This window comes from Sorex fumeus, unplaced genomic scaffold, assembly GCF_029834395.1.
Source record: "Sorex fumeus unplaced genomic scaffold, SorFum_2.1 ptg000054l, whole genome shotgun sequence".
NCBI classification, from domain to species: Eukaryota; Metazoa; Chordata; class Mammalia; order Eulipotyphla; family Soricidae; genus Sorex; species Sorex fumeus.
This window is the reverse complement of record NW_026606111.1, coordinates 38,175,231-38,184,241: the sequence shown is the minus strand read 5'-3', so window position 1 is coordinate 38,184,241 and position 9,011 is coordinate 38,175,231. Positions and strand designations below refer to the sequence as shown.

Below are 9,011 nucleotides of genomic sequence, written 5' to 3'. Positions count from 1 at the left end.
AATATATAATTGTGTGAGTATTTTAATTTCTCAAATATTTATAAAGTTCAATATTTGATTTTTTAAAGTAAAATTTTAGCATGTGTTATTATTTTTCTCAATATTAGTCTATCCCTACTTGTATTATTTGTTAAGTATCAAGAAAAAATAAAAGATTATTTAATATATATATATTATTTTGCAGCAGGGACTTTTTATTTTTTCCCCATTTTTCACAGTGGAGACATTGCTGGTGCCCGCTCGAGCAAATCAATGAACAACAGGACGACAGTGCTACTGTGCTACATCTTCACAGACATATATTCAGAAAGAATCTGTGACTGTCCATTGGGGCATATATTATCCATCAGGGTATCCAATAAAGGTAACCATTACCAGCAAAGTGTTCACAGTGATCATAGCTGTCTGTGTTGTGGGACTAAAATGTGGGACTAAAATCCTGACAATAAAATTCACTCACTGAGTTGGCAACAGAGTTTAGAAATGATTCCAACTCATTCTCTATAGGAGTCCTGCATTTCATCTTGTGCATGGCATGAGACCTCTGCTAAAATCTTCCTATGAATCATCATGGTGAGCTACCAAGCCATGTAGTCTTAACAGCTCTGTCATAACAGAGATAATGGATTCTGAAAAGAGTTAAGGAAGGTGATCAATATTCCATCATGTTTCATGGTATTTGACTTGTAAGAAAAAAATAATTTCAACTTAACTTAAAAATAAGATACATTAGAAGAAAAATATTATACTGCTCAAACCCAAAAACATTTGCTTAAACAATTTTATAGGAGCATAAAATCCCAGCACTGTAACACAATGTGTATTTTTATTTTGTAGTGCAGAGCATTAGACGTTACACATTGTTCAGTAATAGCATATTGAATATATAGAATGTGAGAAGACAATAAGAAAAGCACAAACATTGTAAAACATAGATTTAAAGGTGCATGTATTCCCTCACCCTGAAATTTTACAAGTATAGTTAACCAGGCAGTATTTTAGAATGGGCTTTCTAGAGTTTTATAATTTATTGATCAGGGATTAAATAAACTACAAAGCAAACTAATTAGCTGAGCTCAAAAAGCAAATTGGATCTGAGATACAATGTGCTTAGTATTCTGGGATTACAGTTACTTAATTTTATAGAACAAATTATGTAAAAAAAAATTTGATGCCCAATATACTCTCATGAGGTATGATTTTTAATTTACTAAAATTTGAATTTTCCCAAACAAAATGTTCGGTGGTTAAGTAATTGACACTATATACTTTAGAGATGTAAAAGAATGAGAAAAAGGAAATTGGTTTGAATGCGGCTTCATTTAGAAAGTATAGTTCATAAATGCCAACAATATGAATGTAATAGAGCAGGCTATACATTTCTTTGCCAGTATCTTTTATAAGAGAAAGACAGAGGGCAACATCAGTGACCTGGAAACTGTACATAGACCTTTGCATTGTACTTTTAGAATTCATTTTTATAATTTATAAAGTAATATATTACAGAAATTTTGAATTAATATTGGGTCATAAAACTAAACTCATAATCCTAATGTCCATACATATATTACCACAAAATTATTCTTCAAGCTTCTTTCATATGTGGATATATATAACATATAATGGACAATATATTTTATATAATGGTCCCTTGCCACTGTCACCTTGTCCCCAAGTGGCATTCTGCTCAAGTGGCATTTTGAGCAGCAGTTACAGCCCCTCCCATCTGAGATAACACTTCAAGCTGTCATTCCCTAGACATGTGGAACTAAAAGGAACAATGTCATTGTGAATAAGGGAAGAGTTAGAGTGCCAAGAAGAGCCGAGCTTGTAAATTAATATCATTTTCAGCTATAAAAGCAAGATTTATAAATTTCAATTATTCAAAGATACAACTTCTTCTATGTGGTATTTCATTTCATTTAAGACATCACTATTTATATCTTGCATTATTGTTTCGCCTACCATTAAGAAAGAAAAATCACTGTCAACTAAACTATGTTATGTCAGGGATGTGAATTGTATCTCAATTTCAGATATGTAAAATATAGAGGAACAGTGTCTTAGAATTGGTGCACTAAAGTTTCTATAATCCTACTAACTCTCAAACTGAATTTTTATTAATACAAGAAATATTGATCTTTTGAGTTCAAAGGGGGTTGTAGCAATAGCACAGCAGGTAGGCATCTGCCTTGCACGTGGCCGACCTGGCTGACCCCAGTTTGATTCTTCCACCAGTCTCGGAGAACCCGGCAATCTACCAAGAGTATCTCGTCTGCACGACAAAGCCTGGCAAGCTACATGTGACGTATTTGATATACCAAACACAGTAACAACTAGTCACACAATGAAGACATTACTGAGCCTGCTAGAGCAAACTGATGAACAGCAGGAGGACATATCAGTGCTACAGTGCAGTGCAGAGTTCAAAGGAAACCCCACTATTTCTGGATTGTGTTCAGTTTCCTTTGGATAGATGTCCAGTTAATCCAGATTTATCCTGAAGACAGATTAGAGGAGAAGGATTGCTTTCTCAATTTCAAGACAGAATGTAGCATCTTATAGTCCTCAGGCAAGTTTAACCTTAGCTAATAGGAAGATCAATCTTTTGTGGAGACCTGTAGTTTATCTGTGACCTCTGTTTTCCTGGTGCATTCAGGATCCCAGAATGACCAGATAACAAAATGACTCTGTGTTTTCCAACTCCTTTCGTAATTTCATGTAACTCAAGCACCTCCAGCTGTTTTCTTTCCCTTTAGTGAGATACATGATCGCTGACTTCTACATATCCCTGAGCTTAGTTTCTGCTCTGCCTTCATAGGGGTCCAGGGCTCCCTTGGAAGATCAGTCATTTCTCCTGATTACCCGAGTAGAAACATATGTAACTTCTTAGAGATCTGCTGAACTTTTCTTATTTTGTCTCCAACACAAAAGACTTCAAACTCAGCATAAGCCAAGTACAAACCCTTTATTTTTCCCAGCTTTACTCCTTCCTTTTGCCAAGTAATTTCATCATTACTTCCAAAGACAGAAAACCATTCTAGATATGTTCTAACTATCCTGTTGTTTATGCCAGAATCATGAAGTTTTATGGTATACAGATGTCTTCTTAGAAGTTCAAATGCCAAAATTTTGACTTTTCTTGCTCTGAATAATCACTCTCCTTGAAGAAAACTGATATAGCAGACTAAGGATAAAGAAACAAGAGAACTGAGAGTGGGAACAGGAAAAGAACTCTCAATACATCAAAATACAATATCACTAAAAAGCATTGATTAAAAGTATTTAATTCCATGATACCTTGCCACATTCCTCCTATAACCTTAAATGTTTAATACTTTTTTATCTGAATATAGAAAAGTTGACTATAGGACAAAAGTGTAATCCAATCTCAAAGACCTGAACTATTATATGATATGTGATAATCAAAAGGAAATCTCTGATATGTTTTATGAACTATCCCACTATTGTCAGTAGCAAATAGAACTATCTGTAGTTACTGTCCAATACCTAATTTGAGAAATGCTATATTTTTTTTTAAAAAAAAAGGACAGAAAGAGCCATATGTCAGTTTAGCCTACAAAATTCACTGCATAGAACCCCAAATGCCATCTATGTTGTACTAGAGAAAACAGCTTAGAGTTTAAGGTTGTGGTGGATTGATTCCCCACTCTTTTTTTTTATATTGATAAGTTTGTAATGTGTCTTTGAAGCTTCTTTCAAAAGGTGAAATCTATTTCCCAACTCCTGTAATCTAAACTGGCCTTATGATCTGATGTGGTTGCTAGAAAGGACAAAAGTTTCAGAGCACCGTTTCTGAGCTCAGAGCAAAGGTCGAGCACATTTCTACATTCTCTTTCTTAGCACTCAGTCTAATAACATGAGAACAACTCCAGGCAAGTCTGCCAAAAAATGTCTCAAGCAAATGCAACTAACCCCAGATATCCCATTTCAGACAGCCCCAAGGCTTTCCCTTAAGTGGCTCACACACTTGAGCAAGTCAGCCAAGATCAAAACTGCTACACTGACCCACCGACCCAGAAACAATAATAAAGTGCTCTAGCTTTTAGCTCTACCTTTCAAAGTGGTTAGTTACGTAGTAATATCTAAAAATATATATAAATAAACCCAGGGGAGACTCTCCCTTAATAAAATATAAGAAAAATAACCTTTGAGTTTAAGATTAGAAAGCAAAGAGCAAATTGTTAGCAAAAGTTTGAAACACTCTGGTGAGGAAATTATACTGAGGATAAAAATATGGCAAAGCGTTGTAGAGTAACAAAAGTTGATGAAACAACAGTTTGGCTTCCTTGAATAGTGAAAAAAAAGTATTCAATTAACTTTTGGATTTGAATAAAGAACTCTCCAGTTGAAGCTCATCTAACATAAATAGCTGGTGAAGAAGAAAGATCAGATGAAATGACTTATTGGTTGAGAAGCACAGTTTGGAGAAAATCATACTCTATAACTTTCTGCCTGCACAATAAAACAGTTTCTCATCACTTGGTTCCCTGTCCTGAAATCAAAGGTGAAAAATTATAGGGTGAATTCTCTGGAAGAATCAGATTTAATCTATCCTAATAGACAAAAGGATTTTCAGGAAATCTTCCATATGGTTTCACAGAAGCCACCCCAAAATTGCAGAGAAAGAAGAGTGCTGCCTATTTGGGTTTTTTTTTGTCAAAAGAATTAAATTTTTAATTCATAGGACATTCACAGGGCTTTTAGACAACATACATGTTGAAATAGCACCACCCTGCCTAAAAGAGACTGAAGTTATCTAACCTGTTAAATGGTCTTGGCCTTCAACTTGCAGTAAGGAGAAAGCAAATTTGAAAATGAATATGCTGACTATAAGGGACTGCTCTTAAAAAGTCATCAAGGCAAGGGATAGGCAAAGTGATAGGCAAGGAAGACTGAGAGGATACATAAAAGAGGATACAAAACCACTGAATCACTTCCAGGAAGCAGCAGTCATGGACTGCAAAAACGATACAAGGTAAAGAATTAAGACCCAGGACCAGAGAGATAGTATAGTGGATCGGACGCTTGCCTTGCATATAGCAAACCCGGGTTTGATCTCCAATCACCCATATGGTTCCCCAAGTTCTGTGAGGAGTAATTTTTTTCTCATTAAACTTTGTTTTTAATGGGTCTCAAAATTCTGTGACAAATATTTGGCCAAGTTGTTTCCATGAAAAAGTAATGATTTTAAAAATTAATAACTTAAACTGCCAAACACACATAAAAACAAATGGTCCACAAAACATTTTCCTTTCCTTCGGAAGGTTTTACGGTGCATTGTTCTCATTAACCAGTCTTTTACTATTAAACTTAAATGGCCAATTGAGACAAACAGTTCTGAGACCGTTCTTCCACCACTGGGGTGGCAGGTACTGGGGATAATGTTCATTTAGCCTTCTGAGCATTCTGGGCAGACTTGGTAACCTTGCCAGCTGCAGCTGCCTTCTTGTCCACTGCTTTGATGACACCCACAGCAACAGTCTGCCACATATCAATAACAGCAAAACGATCCAGAGGAGGGTAGTCAGAGAAGTTGTCAACACACATGGGCTTTGCAGGCACAATATCAACGATGGCAGCATCACCAGATTTCAAGAACTTGGGGCCATCTTCCAGCTTTTTCCCAGAACGACGGCCAATCTTCTCTTTCAGCTCAGCAAACTTGCAAGCAATGTGGGCGGTGTGGCAATCCAGCACAAGTGCATAACCAGCACTGATCTGACCGGGATGGTTCAAGATAATCACCTGAGCTGTGAAGCCTGCAGCTTCCATTGGAGGATCATTTTTTAAAAAATTTTTATTAGTGAGACACCATGAGGTACAGTTGTAGACTTACAAATTTTTGTGCTTGGGTTTCAATTTTACAATGATCAAATACCCATCCCTCCACCAGGGAGGATCATTTTTGCTTTCACCAGCCACATTGCCACGAGGAACATCTTTAACAGACACATTCTTGACGTTAAAGCCCACGTTGTCCCAGGAAGAGCTTCACTTAGAGCTTCATGGTGCATTTCACCAGACTTAACTTCAGTTGTAACATTGACTGGAGTGAATGTGACCACCGCGCTAGGTTTGAAAACACCAGTTTCAACTTGGCCCACAGGGACAGTACCAATACCTCCAATCTTGTAAACGTCCTGGAGAGGCAGACGCAGGGGTTTGTCAGTTGGACGAGTGGGCAGCAGGATGCAATCCAGAGCTTCAAGCAGTGTAGTTCCACTGGCATTGCCATCTTTACGGGTGACTTTCCAACTCTTGAACCAGGGTATATTAGCACTTGGCTCCAGCATGTTGTCACTGTTCCAGCCAGAAATTGGCACAAATGCTACTGTGTCAGGGTTGTAGCCAATTTTCTTAATGTAGGTGCTGACTTCCTTAACAATTTCCTCGTATCTCTTCTGGATGTAGGGTGGCTCAGTGGAACCCATTTTGTTAACACCAACAATGAGCTGTTTCACACCCAGTGTATAAACCAGAAGGGCATGCTTGTAGGTCTGCCCATTCGTGGAGATACCAGCCTCAAATTCACCCACACCAACAGCAAGAATCAGGACAGCACAGTCAGCCTGAGAAATGCCTGTAATCATGTTCTTGATAAAGTCTCTGTGTCCTGGAGCATCAATGATGGTCACTTAGTACTTGCTGGTCTCAAACTTCCACAGAGATATATCAATAGTGATAACCATGTTAACGTTCAGCTTTCAGTTCATCCAAGACCCAGGTGTACTTGAAGTAGCCCTTTCCCATCTCGGCAGCTTCCTTCTCGAATTTCTCGATCATTCTCTTATCGATGCTGTCACATTTGTAGATCAGGTGGCCAGTGGTGGTGAATTTGCCCGAGTCTACGTGTCCGACGATGACATTGTTGATGTGATTCTTTTCCTTTCCCATTTTGGCTTGCGTTTAGCTGTGGTTTTCATGATACCTGTGTTCTGGCGGCAAACCCGTTATGAAAAAGAGGAATAATTCCTGAGTGGAGTGAAGAGTACCCCTGAAAAAAGCTGGATATATAAAAAAAGGGGGGTAATCAAGAAATAATCAAGGGCCATTCCTAATTTTCAAGGACAGCCCTGTCAATATATCACAAACTGGATACACATCAGCACTGCTACAATCAAGGGACTGTTAAATTCTTCCAATGCTTCTCTGGTTTGATGGGAGTATTATTGACAGTTTAGTTTGTTGTTCTCTGTATGGGGTATGTAGAAACAAGTTAACTAACTTTTAACTGGTAGTTCTCTAGGTTAAAAGGATCTACAGCTAAGGCACTATATTTAAGTGCTGTTTTAGGTCCCTAAATCAGGGAATTCAAACTTACTTCTTTATTGCTTAAAGATTATTTCAAAGTTCTGGGATGAAGAAATAGAGGCCAGGTAGTGGAATGGCTCCAGTTTGTTTCCAGTTTCTTTCTCCATCACTTTTTCTGTGTGATGTGACTTCAAAGATTTTACCAACACAAAAGTGGATTCTATTAATTACCATTGCTGTTATGGTCTGGCCAATGGAATGTAATAGAAGTGATGGTATTAAAATCAAGAAGTGATCTTGATTGTAGACCTCAAGAGGACTTACAATTCTCTTTGTGTCTGTCTGTCTCTCTGTCTCTATCTTATTCTATTTCTCTCTCCAATAAAAATTACCTGATATATGTCCTAGTTACCTTTCTCAGTTCTCACTTGTCAGATTAGTGAGCTCAATTAAAATCAGCCCCTGCCAGATCAGAAAAACTTGTCCAGCTGAGCTATTATTTTTAATTATTTATTATATTATTTATATTACATTATATATTATATTTTTCTATTTTATGATTTTTTTTATTCTTTTACTTTAATGCATTTATTTCACTCTTGATGAACTCAAACTATCATTCTGCATGATCAAATTTCAGTGTATTCTCTGTTAGATTCATCGACTGATCTTCTTGGTCCTATCTTGGCATTAAAATCACCGACAATGATCTTGTAGAAGGTGTGATCTTCTTTATAGAATTTCTCCAGCTCCATGTAGAATTTCTCAGTTTCTCTTTCACCATAACTGGATGTTGGTGCATAGACAACAAAGATAGAAACTGCTGGTAGTGAGCCACATTTATTCAAGTGTAATCGTCCGATTCGGGTTGTTAGGCATTCAAATGAATCAATGCTCGTGACTAAGTTTGTGTTGACAAGGATACCGACACCACCGACGCCTCTTTTATCACATGTTCCAAGGAACAGTTCTTCTCCAGTGTCAAAAACAGTATGATGGGATTGATGTCTTCTCGTTTCGGTCAGACCAATGATGTCGTACTTGATCTTTCGTGCTTGTACTATTTTATGATTTTTAATGTCCATTTTTAACCATTTAGTTTTAATACTTAGTTGGTAAACAACAGTACTCTTATTCAGGGTAATGCTTTACCAGGAATATAATAGAAAATATCAATGATTTCTCTTAGTACTGTGACCTACTTTATAACTTAAAAAAATAATTTTGTATTAACCTCAGTCAGTTTCTCCCATTTTTATTCAAACTCCTAATTTATAAACTAAGCTATTAGAGATTAAGTTCATATATATATATATATTCGAAAGTAAAAATGTACTAAAATCATAACTGGCATTTTCCCAATTTGTGTGTATAATTTTATATGTATGAATACATATAAAATTCATAGCATTCAGGGCAGAGAGATAGTACAGTGGTTAGGGAATTTGCCTTGCATAGAGCTGTCCTGGGTTTGATCCCCAGCATCACATGTGGTCCCCTAGTACTCCCAGGAGTGATTCCTGAGTACAGAGCCAGACATAAGCCCTAATAATAACTGGGTGTGGTCCAAAAATAATGATATTTAAAATTTTTATGTGTATATAAATAGAGAATAAAGTCTGAAAATATCTCTTGGGAGCTGCCCTATAATATAATCATTTAGGGGGGATTCCATTCCCTTGTTTTTCTTCATTATAATTCAATTTTCTAAATTACAATTTTAACTTTTAATTTTA

At 36.7% G+C, this 9,011-nt stretch overlaps 1 pseudogene; it reads right to left on the bottom strand.

The window, feature by feature from the left end:
• Positions 1 to 5,128: 5,128 nt before the first annotated feature.
• Positions 5,129 to 6,969, bottom strand: LOC130033432 (elongation factor 1-alpha 1-like; annotated as a pseudogene).
• Positions 6,970 to 9,011: the final 2,042 nt, after the last annotated feature.